Source organism: Neofelis nebulosa, chromosome 11 (assembly GCF_028018385.1).
Source record: "Neofelis nebulosa isolate mNeoNeb1 chromosome 11, mNeoNeb1.pri, whole genome shotgun sequence".
Taxonomy (NCBI): domain Eukaryota; kingdom Metazoa; phylum Chordata; class Mammalia; order Carnivora; family Felidae; genus Neofelis; species Neofelis nebulosa.
Window position 1 is genome coordinate 77,070,289 of NC_080792.1, and position 9,655 is coordinate 77,079,943.

A 9,655-nucleotide genomic window follows, 5' to 3' on the forward strand; every position below is an offset into this window, starting at 1 on the left:
CTCCCCAAGATGCCTTCACCGGCTTCAGGTTGTTCTGCCTCTGGACATGTCAACTACTTAGTTCAGCACTCAAGGCCCTGCACACCGTCCTAGTTTTTCTCCCTTTACCTCTGCCTTCTTAGAAGCTCCCCCTGCCCTTCCTGGTCATGCCAGTGAATCTCAAAGTCCCTCTGCCAGCAACATCATCTTTACTCCATGCTGGAAAGATCCACCCAGTCCTCAGGCCTGAGAGCAAAAGCCTCCTCTGTCAGGAAGCCCTCCATGACGTGGTTTTTCCCTCCTGCATGTCTCTCCTCCAGCCCTGCTTGGGCTCTGACCAGAATCCGAATTAGTTGCAGATTCCTCCTCCCCGTGGAGGCTGTGGGCCATCTGATTTCTTAGAGCTTTGCCACCTGCACAGTGGCAGGCAGGGTGCCCTTGCCCACCCTGATGCCCAACACCCAAGTGGACCCAGGGGGTGGGGGTGGGGGGTGGTTGGAGCCCAGGCTTGTTCCTTCATCCTCCTCTAGCTGGCCGTGCTGTGTTCTGCACCCCCACTTCTGGCCACCAACAGACTTTACACCTCAGCTACTTCCTGGCTTTGTGACCTTGGGGAGCGAAGTAACCTCTCTGTGCCCGGGTCCCACCCCACGCACCAGTAAAATGGGGGGGGGGGGGCAGGTAGCAGCATCTGCATTTCTTAGGACTATGACATCCACCCTGGGAGGTACCAGACAGGTGACCTCTCCCCAGGAATGCTCACCACTATTATTTCTGTCTGCACCCGTATCCGGCGGCCAGCACGTGAATTTGGGGGTCAGAGAGACTCAGGTTCCAACCACTTACTGGGTCTGTGATTCTGGGCAGGTGGCTCATATTCCCCGGGGCCTCTATTTCCCCATCTCTGAAATGGTACTAACTCCGCCCACACAAATGCAACCCGGATCCATCTCGGAACCCCTCTTTTGTTCCAGGCATGCAGTAGGCACTCCGATATTTCTCAACTAACGAATCAATGGTCCAGGTGTAAGGAATCCATCCCCCTTCCAGCCTCCTCTCCGCCCACCCCAGCCTCCAGAATCCCCTTCCCCACCCCCAGCCCAGTGCAGACTAAAATAGTCATTAGGCAGATTTCAAAAGATGTCAGTAGCTTATAATTATAGTCGACATCCTTCTGAGATAAAAGTGATTACCTTGGATGCAAATCACTTAGCAACCAATCAGGGCGGTGGGCGGCGCCCACGGAGGTGACCGGCCGGCGTGCAGCCCTCCGCCCGCAGTCCGCCCGGCACAGGCGGAGAAAGCGCACAATAGCTCTTGACACGCAAATGGGTTAACACAATAAAGGCGGCTCCGGCCGCTGCTGGGGGAGAACAGCAATTCCCGGCCCGCGGGAGGTAATAAAGCGGCCCTTTTGTGCGCGCCTCCTCGTTCTCACCCCCGCCCCGAGCCCAGAGGAATCGCCGCCTGATTGAATTACGGTTCATGAATATGAGCTGCTCCGCTTGCTTCCTCCGGTTCGTGAGGGACTGGAAGGTGGAGGGGGCCCGGGAAGGCCGGGGAGGGGCCCCTGGCCAGGCCCCAGCCCCATAGGAGCTCAGATGGGAGCCACGTGTGCTCACCACGTGGGGTGCCCTGGGTAGGTGGGTGGGAGATCCAGCGGAGGCAGCTGGAAGGGTCCCTGCCTACCCTGCAGTCTTTGATCTTTGGCTGGGGGTGGGGGTGGGGGGGCAGGAAGAGTCATTCGCGGCCCTGTTCTGAGGATGAGGCTCAGAGAGGCAAAGCTACTCACCCAAGGTCACACAGCCAACAAGGGTGAACCCATTCCATAGCCTGGCTCTTAACCATGAGCCACTGCCCACCACAGGGGGTTAAGCAACTCAGCCCAACCCTGCCCCCTCCCCGCCAGAGCAACTGTGACGCTCAGAAGGGATAGGGGATGGGCAAGCTTACATGGAATTAGACCAGTGATAAGGATTACTGGGGGGTTGGGGGAGGGAGCTAACCTTGAGAGAGGAGACTGTCCAGGGTTACCATCCCTGTTAAGGGAGCCCTGCCGGATCCTCTCCCCTGCCCAACCCTCTCCCCTGTCCAAACCTCTCCCATCTACCTCAATCTCCAGGACACATCCACCCCAAGGCCACCCCTTCCCCTCATTCAGCACCCCCAGAGCACTCACAGGCCACACCCAATGACCAGAACGCTCTGCACTTCTCTGCCGGGCAGATCCCCGTTTGTCCAGAGTCACCTTGTACCCTTCCTAGAGGGCCCTCCTCAACCTCCAGGCTGGGTCAGGAGCCACATCTACCAGGGTTGCCACCGACCCACCTACATCCTTGACTTCCCTACCAGCTGAGTGCCTACCAAGAGGGTCCCTGCAGTAACTGACTGAAGCCTCACCCCTCCCTGGGGGGAGCCCAGAGGGGCAGATGACAAGGAACCCGGGGCCAGCTCTCTCAACCCTTCCTGCCAGGCAGGCTTCATGTCCCACCTTCCTTCCCCCAGTGCTGGAGAAGAGGGGTGCCAGGGGTGAGGGAAGCAGGGTGTCCACAAGGCCAGGGCAGAAGTTGCTACTCTGCCCAACACTATCCTGTAGGTAACGGGGAGGCAGGATTCAAACCCAGGTTTCAGTGCAGGAAGGAACCTTGGTGAGGCCAGACTCCCTCCGTAGCCAACAGTCCCCGACTTTTGCAGGGACCCTGTCCAACAAGTGGTGTAAGGCCTCCCCTCCACCCGTGGAAGGGTGTGGGAAGACCTGAGGACTCCGGAGCCAAGGCACTTCAGAGCCAAACCTCTACAGCTGCCTGGCTGAGCACCTGAGCCTGTTTCCTCATCTGTAAAATGGGCCACAGCACACGAGCCACTCCAAGCGGTAACTGAGATCCTATACGATGCCTGGCACACAGGGAGACACTGGGTAAGCTGGCACTCCCTCCTGCTCGTCGCCTGGTGCTATTGCCAAGCCCAGGGAAGGGAACAGAAGGAATCGCCCAATTCTGACAGCCTTTCCCTCCGCTTTGGCTGTGGAAGTGTAAATACTCCACGGAGGACCTCCAACTGCCTGTGTTTGTGGATCTCTGGCGCGCACTCCGGGTTTGTTTCTAAACTGGGAAGCTTCGAGAGGCAGTGCAAACAGCCCTTCTGCCCACCTCTCCCACTTCTCCCCCCATCTGCTGTTGCTCTGTCCTTGGAAGCCTGTGTGTTTAACGACACCATTTCAGCTGGAAATATCATCTCCCTGCCAAGCCCCCAAAAGCAGCTCCACTGATATCTATTGACCTGTTAATCTAGCTGGAGAGCTGGGTAGGAGAAGAGAAAAAATGCTGGCTGCATAGAGACTAGGGCCTGGCTTCTCATTATGACCCCCTCCTACACACACACACACACACACACACACACACACACACTTCCCTCTGCTCTCACCCTACCCCACGCTGAAGCAATGACACAGTTCTCTAACCTTTACCACAAAATGTGATCTCGGCAGTTTCACCCACATCCGACAATGGTAGCAATTGCTGGAAGGAACTCAGAAGAGGAATCAAAGAACCAGCAGCAGGATACTGGCTGGGGGGGATCTCTGGGCCTTCACAAGGAACAGGCCCAGTGCCTGAAGGGTATGGGGAAGAAAGGGCTGGTGCCTGACCCCATCAAAGCTGGCCCCTGGCAGGGGCACACTTCATTCAGACCTTGGCACTGACGGGCCTGACTTGCCCTCTGTTCACTTAATGAGCACCACACTGTGTCTGTCAAAATCATCTTAGATGCCAAAAGGAGAGCGGGGCCGACAGGAGTTCAGGCTTGGCCGAGGCCCTTCATCTTGGGGTTGTGCAGCAGAGGAAACCCTTAGACTTGAGGGCTGGCAGGCAGCAGCTGCCCCGCACCTTCCCTGGCTGGGGGAGCACACACTTTTTCCTGAGTGGAAGTGGCCTGTTTTAAGGCAGGGGTCCCCCGTCTCTCTGGGGGCCCTGGGAACTTCAGCTTCCTGGCTGGGTGTATGTATGGTGGGGTTCGAGGTCTTCACCGTAGCATCCCTTTTGAAAGCATAAAGTTGCTGCTCTGTTTGGCAGTCCTGAGCCCCCAGGCAGTGCCAGGCTACACGGGCAAAGCTGAACACCTGTCCTTGGGGGGAGGAGCATCAGCCGGGACAGCTGGCACTGTTTCCCTCCCCCACCTCATCCAAGAGCTGGGGATTTAGGTCAGAGGACTACAGTTGAGAGTGGGGGAATCTGCCTTCACCCCTCCATTACCCAAAGGCATCAGGTCTCACCAGGAGTTACCACAACCCCGCCCCCTCTGGCCCTGGGTCAAGGCAAGTCGAGTCGCCCCAGCAACCCGTGACGTCAGAAGCCTGGCAGTGACGTCACGCTGTGGCCCCATTGGAGAACCCACCATCCTTGCAAGATTTTTTGAAGAACGAGGGCTGTACAGGAGACCCTGCTATGGTCTAGCCTTGGAGGGCGCAATCCTCAACGCAACCACCTGCACGGCCAGGACTCCACATCACCCCCCCTCCCCCCCCCGAGCTGATGTCCCCTGAGGATCTCAGAGGCTGCTTGGGAGAACCCCAAGGGTTCCAGCCCTCCAAGACACGGGAGTTCCCAGGGAATTTTCGGATGACAGAGCTGCTATCTTTGTTGGCTTTAGGGGTGGGGTGACCTTTCCTCTCTGGCATACGCCTCGCCCAGGGCTCCGTGGAGTCCCCACAACCTCCACTCCGGCCGCTTGGCTGGTTTAGACAAGTTGCGGGTGAGAGGGAAAGGGGTGGGGGGAAGACAAGGAGCACCAATGCTTCAGGATTCCCAACAGCTCAGGGCCCCTTTATTTCCGATCCGGCCGCCCAGACGCCAGGGAGTGCCCCCAGCTCCAGCCCGGAACCCCGCCCCGCGCAACTCACCAGATCAGCCAGGCCGTTGAAGGGCACCAGGTCTCAGCGGCGACGACTCTCTGCTCGCCGGGTCGCAGCCATGCAGAGGTGGCAGAGGTTGCCTGAGGGAGCCCCCCTTGGGGGCCGATGCCTCTCTCCGGGTGGAAAGGGACGTTGTCGGGGAGAGTGATCCAGGCACCGGCCCGCGCCGTCCGAAGTCGGCGGTGGCGGGTCTCTCGGCTCAGCGTGGGTCGTGCCCGCCCGGGACCTGGGCGGTGCGGGCGCTCAGGCGGCGCATCCTCACCGGGGCCTGTGCTCACCGCGTCCGGCGGGCGGCGCTGCGCCTCCCCTCGGGGTCTTGCTCAGGGCTGCAGCTCGGCCCGCGCCGCTCCCCGGGGCGCCCTCTCCGCCCGCGCCAGGAGCCGGACGGCCGCGGCCCCTCTCGCCGGCCCCAGCTGCAGCCTGTCTTTGTTGCTTCCTCTCGCACGACCGCCCGCCCGCGGCTCGCAGCCCCCAGGTCCGCCCGGGGGCGGGAGGGGGTCGTCTCCTCTGGGGCTGCACGCACCTGCAGCGGCCCCGACTCCTCGCCGGGCATGCACCGGCCCCCGCAGGTTGCAAAGAGCGGCGGCGAGAATGCACCGGCCCCTCCTCCTCCTACTCCAAGCCCTGGGTGTGGGGGGAGGGGAAGCTGGAGAGCAGAGGCAGCCGCGGCGGCGGCAGCGGGCGGCGGAGGCTCGGATGCAGTCCCGGGGGCCTCGGCGCCGCGAAATAACTGGTCCGGGTGGCGCAGGGCGGACGTAGGAATGGCCAGGAGGACGGTACACCGGGCGTGGGAGCTCTCGAGCTGCAGCAGGGGCGGCGCGCGCCGGGCTCTCACGCGCCCATGGCCCCTGGCGGCGCGCAGGGGCTCCCGGGTCCTCAGCCTCGCGCCGCCTGGCGCGCGCTGGCGCCTCGCCTCGCCTCAGGCCCGGGTGCCGCGCGCAGCGTCCCGCAGGCGGCGGGCCGGGCTCTTCACCTCCCCCGGCTGGAGCACGCAGCCTTTCTGCGGAGCCGCCAGCCCGGCAGTCCTGCCCGCTGCTCCGCTCCGGCCCGACTGACAGACGCGAGCGCCGGCAGCGGCCGCGGCGTCTCGCCCCCCGCCCGCCCCCTGCGATCCAGCCCAATCAGCGGCGGCCGAGAGGCGGTTACCAGGGTGACGCGGCGCCGCGTCCTGCGGGGGGCGGGGCCAGGGGCCGCCACGCGCGCTTTTCGCGGCAAAATTCAAAGGCCGGCAGGGCGGCTCTCCAACCTCCTCCCCCAAGCTGGGGCGGGGCGGGGCCTACCTCGCGAGGACTGCAACTCCCGGCATGCAGCGCGCCGGCGCCGGGCGGAGGGGCCCCGACTTGGGGCGCAGAGCATGCTCGTATTTGTAGTCCCTTTGTCGGGACCCAGCGGTGGAAAAACCAGTATCCTTTATGGGGCGCATATTTGGGGCAAGGCACTGTGCTAAGAGCATTATCTGCATTGTTTCATATAATCTTAGAAACAACCCTATGAGGAATTTTGTAAAAAAATAATAGCAAGTTAACTCTCATGTAATGAAGTACTCTACCTAAGCCTCGCAACAACCCTTTAGAGGGTTGGTATCATCCCTATTTTACAGATGAGAAAAACGATATGGTGGGTACTAGTATTATACTCCCAGCTTATGGAGGAAATTGGGCCTAAGAGATGTGAAGTGACACTCTGTCCTGAGTGTTTTGCCCCCAGGCCTATTTTTGGCAGCCAATGATTTCTGGCATCACATTTAAGATCTGTGAACCACTGACTATAAACCCAGGCACCGTGCTGGGCTCTTTACAAGGTCCATCTCATAGTATCCACACCACATGTATGGGAGGTAGGCCCAGGCATTCTTCACCTAACAAATGGGGAACCTGAGGCACAGTATCCCCTGGTGTCCAAATTTTGAATCCATCAAACTGTACTGCACCTTGTGTTTCACTTTCTAAGCAGCTCCATACGCTCTCAGTAGGTCTGTCTGAGAGCCCACGGGTGGCCTGCTTAGCAGTCCCATTTTACAGCTGGAGAAATTGAGTCCTGGGAGGGACAGTTCTCCCCGTTGCCATGTGTCCATCACACAGCAAGTTGGGGAGCCAGCTTTCTAGGAAAGACTTCAGGGTCCCTACAGAAAGGCAAAACCGCAGCCGGCTATGTCTGTGTGACCGCAGCCCGTGTCTTGTGACCCCTTGGAGCCCATGGAACCTGGGTGGCCTTCCATCCCTGTCCTTGCTAGCTGTTGGTTTTGGTCATTTGTCTTCGTGGCTCTGTGCCTGTCTTGTCTGTGTATCGTAATTCCTATTTTAGGGGGTTCTTGTGCGGACAAAAAGTTATTGCTGGAAAGGATTCAGAACACACTACATGCTTCATGAATGCCTTCCATGACACGGAAGGCTTTGAAGACCCTGGTGAGTGTACCCAGTGAGATGGGTTGCTTACAGTCAGGCCCTAGCCTACTTTTAGGATCCAGCCCACCCCCTACCCAGAGGTTGGGAGAGGCGCCAGAGGGGGAGCTCCAGGGCCCGACCAAGTAGGCCACCTGCCGCCTTATCTAGGGCAGGAGCTGGCCCTATTTCAGGTCCTCGCGGCTGCTGCGAGTGCCATTCCCAGTAGCTCCTGGCTTCGGTGCCCTGCTCTAGTTCTCGCGGGCTGACCCACCCAACCCTCGTGGAGTTGGAGTGGGGGTGGGGATTTACCTGGGAACGTGACCCAACCCTCAGCCGCTTCTGCTCAAGCTGTTCCAGGGGCCAGCTGCCAGAGCTTCCAGTGACACCTGGGCAGGTTGCCTGGGCAACATATTGGGTGGACCTGGGGTGTGGACAGGTGGGGAGAACATGGTGCAGGACTCAAGCCAGGTGCAGGGAGAGGGACAAAAACCAAACCAACCAACCAACCAAACAAACAAACAAACCAAACGTGGGAAGAAAGGAAGTGCAGAAAAAGGCTATGGGGCCACACCATTTATTTTCCAAAGTTTGGGATTTTTTTCCATAGTAGGTTACCATGACTTGATACCTACTACGTGCAGGCTGTGTGCTCAGTGCTGTTTATATCACCTTCTATCTCCTCTTACCTTCATAGCAACCCCATGAGGTCTATTCGATTGTGATCCACATCTCACAGCCGGGGAAGGCCATGTGACTTGCACAAGGTCACACAGTGACAGAACCAGGTCCTGAACACCGGAGCCCTCGAACTTGATTTATTGCACCCCATACCGGCCACTAATTGGCTGGCTGTGGCCTTGAGGGCAAGTTTCCTCTCCTCCTCTGGACCTCAGTTTCCTCTGTTGTAAAATGGAGGGTGGAGCTTGTAACTGAGCCCTACCGATCGGACTCTCTTGAGCTGGCACCCCTCCCTGACTCAGTAGCCCCCAAAGGTCCCACTGTGGTTCCAATGTACAGCCAGGGGGTTAGAAGTTCTCAAAAGACCCCTCCATCTCCGAAGGTCTGTGAGCCCATGATGTGCTAATGGTGGGATTTCAGGCAGCAGTGGGCTGGAGGGCAGGTGTATAGGCAGAGAGCTCAGTCTTCCAGGTTCCTCTCCTGCCCCTCCAGGCAGGTGGACGGCCTCATAGATGCTCAACCTCAGGTCTTCACTTACACCCTCCCATACTCACAGTGCCTACCTCCCTGAGGTCAGGCCCTCCCGTCAGTGTCCCCTAACCCTCCAGTTCCCAGCTTTGATCCAGCCTTCCCTTGCTATTGGTCACGTGCAATAACTCTGCATTATGTGAATGGAGACAGTGTCAAGATAGATTTGCCACGGTCCACAGAACCACCAGGCGGGCCAGCGCTTGAATGCCGGCTCCAGCCAGGGGTTCAAGAGGCCCTGAAGGGGTTGTGGGACAGCCAGCACCTCAGCCTTCACCGTATCCCAGCCTTGCTGCAATACCTGCACAGCCTCTCAGGTGGCTAACTTCCAGGTCTTTACCCATTCTGTCCCTTCCACCTAGAGTATCCTCCCTCCAGGTAAGTGACTTTTGCTCCTCCTTCAGACTTCAGCTAGGGTGCCCCCTCTCCGGGAAGCCTTCCCTGACTACTGCCCTCCAGGCTGGAGCGCTCCCCCCTTCCTAGATGTACCCAGTCTATTTTATAATGGCCCAATTATTTGACAGTCTTCCCCGCCAACCTGAGGGCTCTGTGAGGGCAGGAGCTGCATTTGAACTGCTTTCACCCCAGCACAGGCCTGGTATGCAGTCGGCGCTCAGTAAAGTGTTGTTGAGTCCATCTCTGAATGAATGAATAAATGTGGCCCAGGTTTTGTTTTGTTCTCTTGTAGTGGAGAAGCAGGGAGAGGAGGAGGGAGTGGCATCACACTGGCTGGATCTGAATCCTGACTCTTCAGGTTAATAGCCATGTGGCTCATCTGCTCTGTGCCTCAGTTTTCCCCAACCGGGAAATGGGGTTAATTGCCACGTAGGTACTGCTCAAGGAGACCGGAGCCTGGAACTTTTGTTCCCACTTTCTTATATATGTAAGGTTAGTCATGCCTGTTCCCTCTTTCATTCTGCTCATTCATTCATTCATTCATTCAAAATTTCCCAAGTACCTGCTCTGTGCCAGCCACTAGGGATTCAGCAGTAATCTAAACACAGTCCTTGACCTTGTGGGGCTCAGGTTTCATGGCGGGGGGGGGGGGGGGGGGAGCGGGAAGGGACAGATAAGACAGCTAGCACTTATCATCCAGGGTAACAGGAGGGAAAAGCATAGAGCAGGCACCTGACCCAGCCAGTGGGCTGGTGCTGGTGAAAAGGCTGCTCAGCAGCCC

At 58.7% G+C, this 9,655-nt stretch overlaps 1 protein-coding gene across 3 annotated transcripts in view; it reads right to left on the reverse strand.

Annotated features, from left to right (window-relative positions):
* FAM222A (family with sequence similarity 222 member A) overlaps positions 1 to 5,939 on the reverse strand; it is a 55,686-nt gene extending 49,747 nt beyond the window's left edge. The window contains exon 1 of one of the 3 annotated variants that reach the window (XM_058691015.1): positions 4,877 to 5,939. The gene's annotated coding sequence lies outside the window, so the exon portion shown is untranslated. The remainder of the gene's footprint in view (positions 1 to 4,876) is intronic. The other 2 variants (XM_058691016.1, XM_058691017.1) reach the window with 2 other exon arrangements.
* Between the last annotated feature and the right edge of the window lie 3,716 nt (positions 5,940 to 9,655).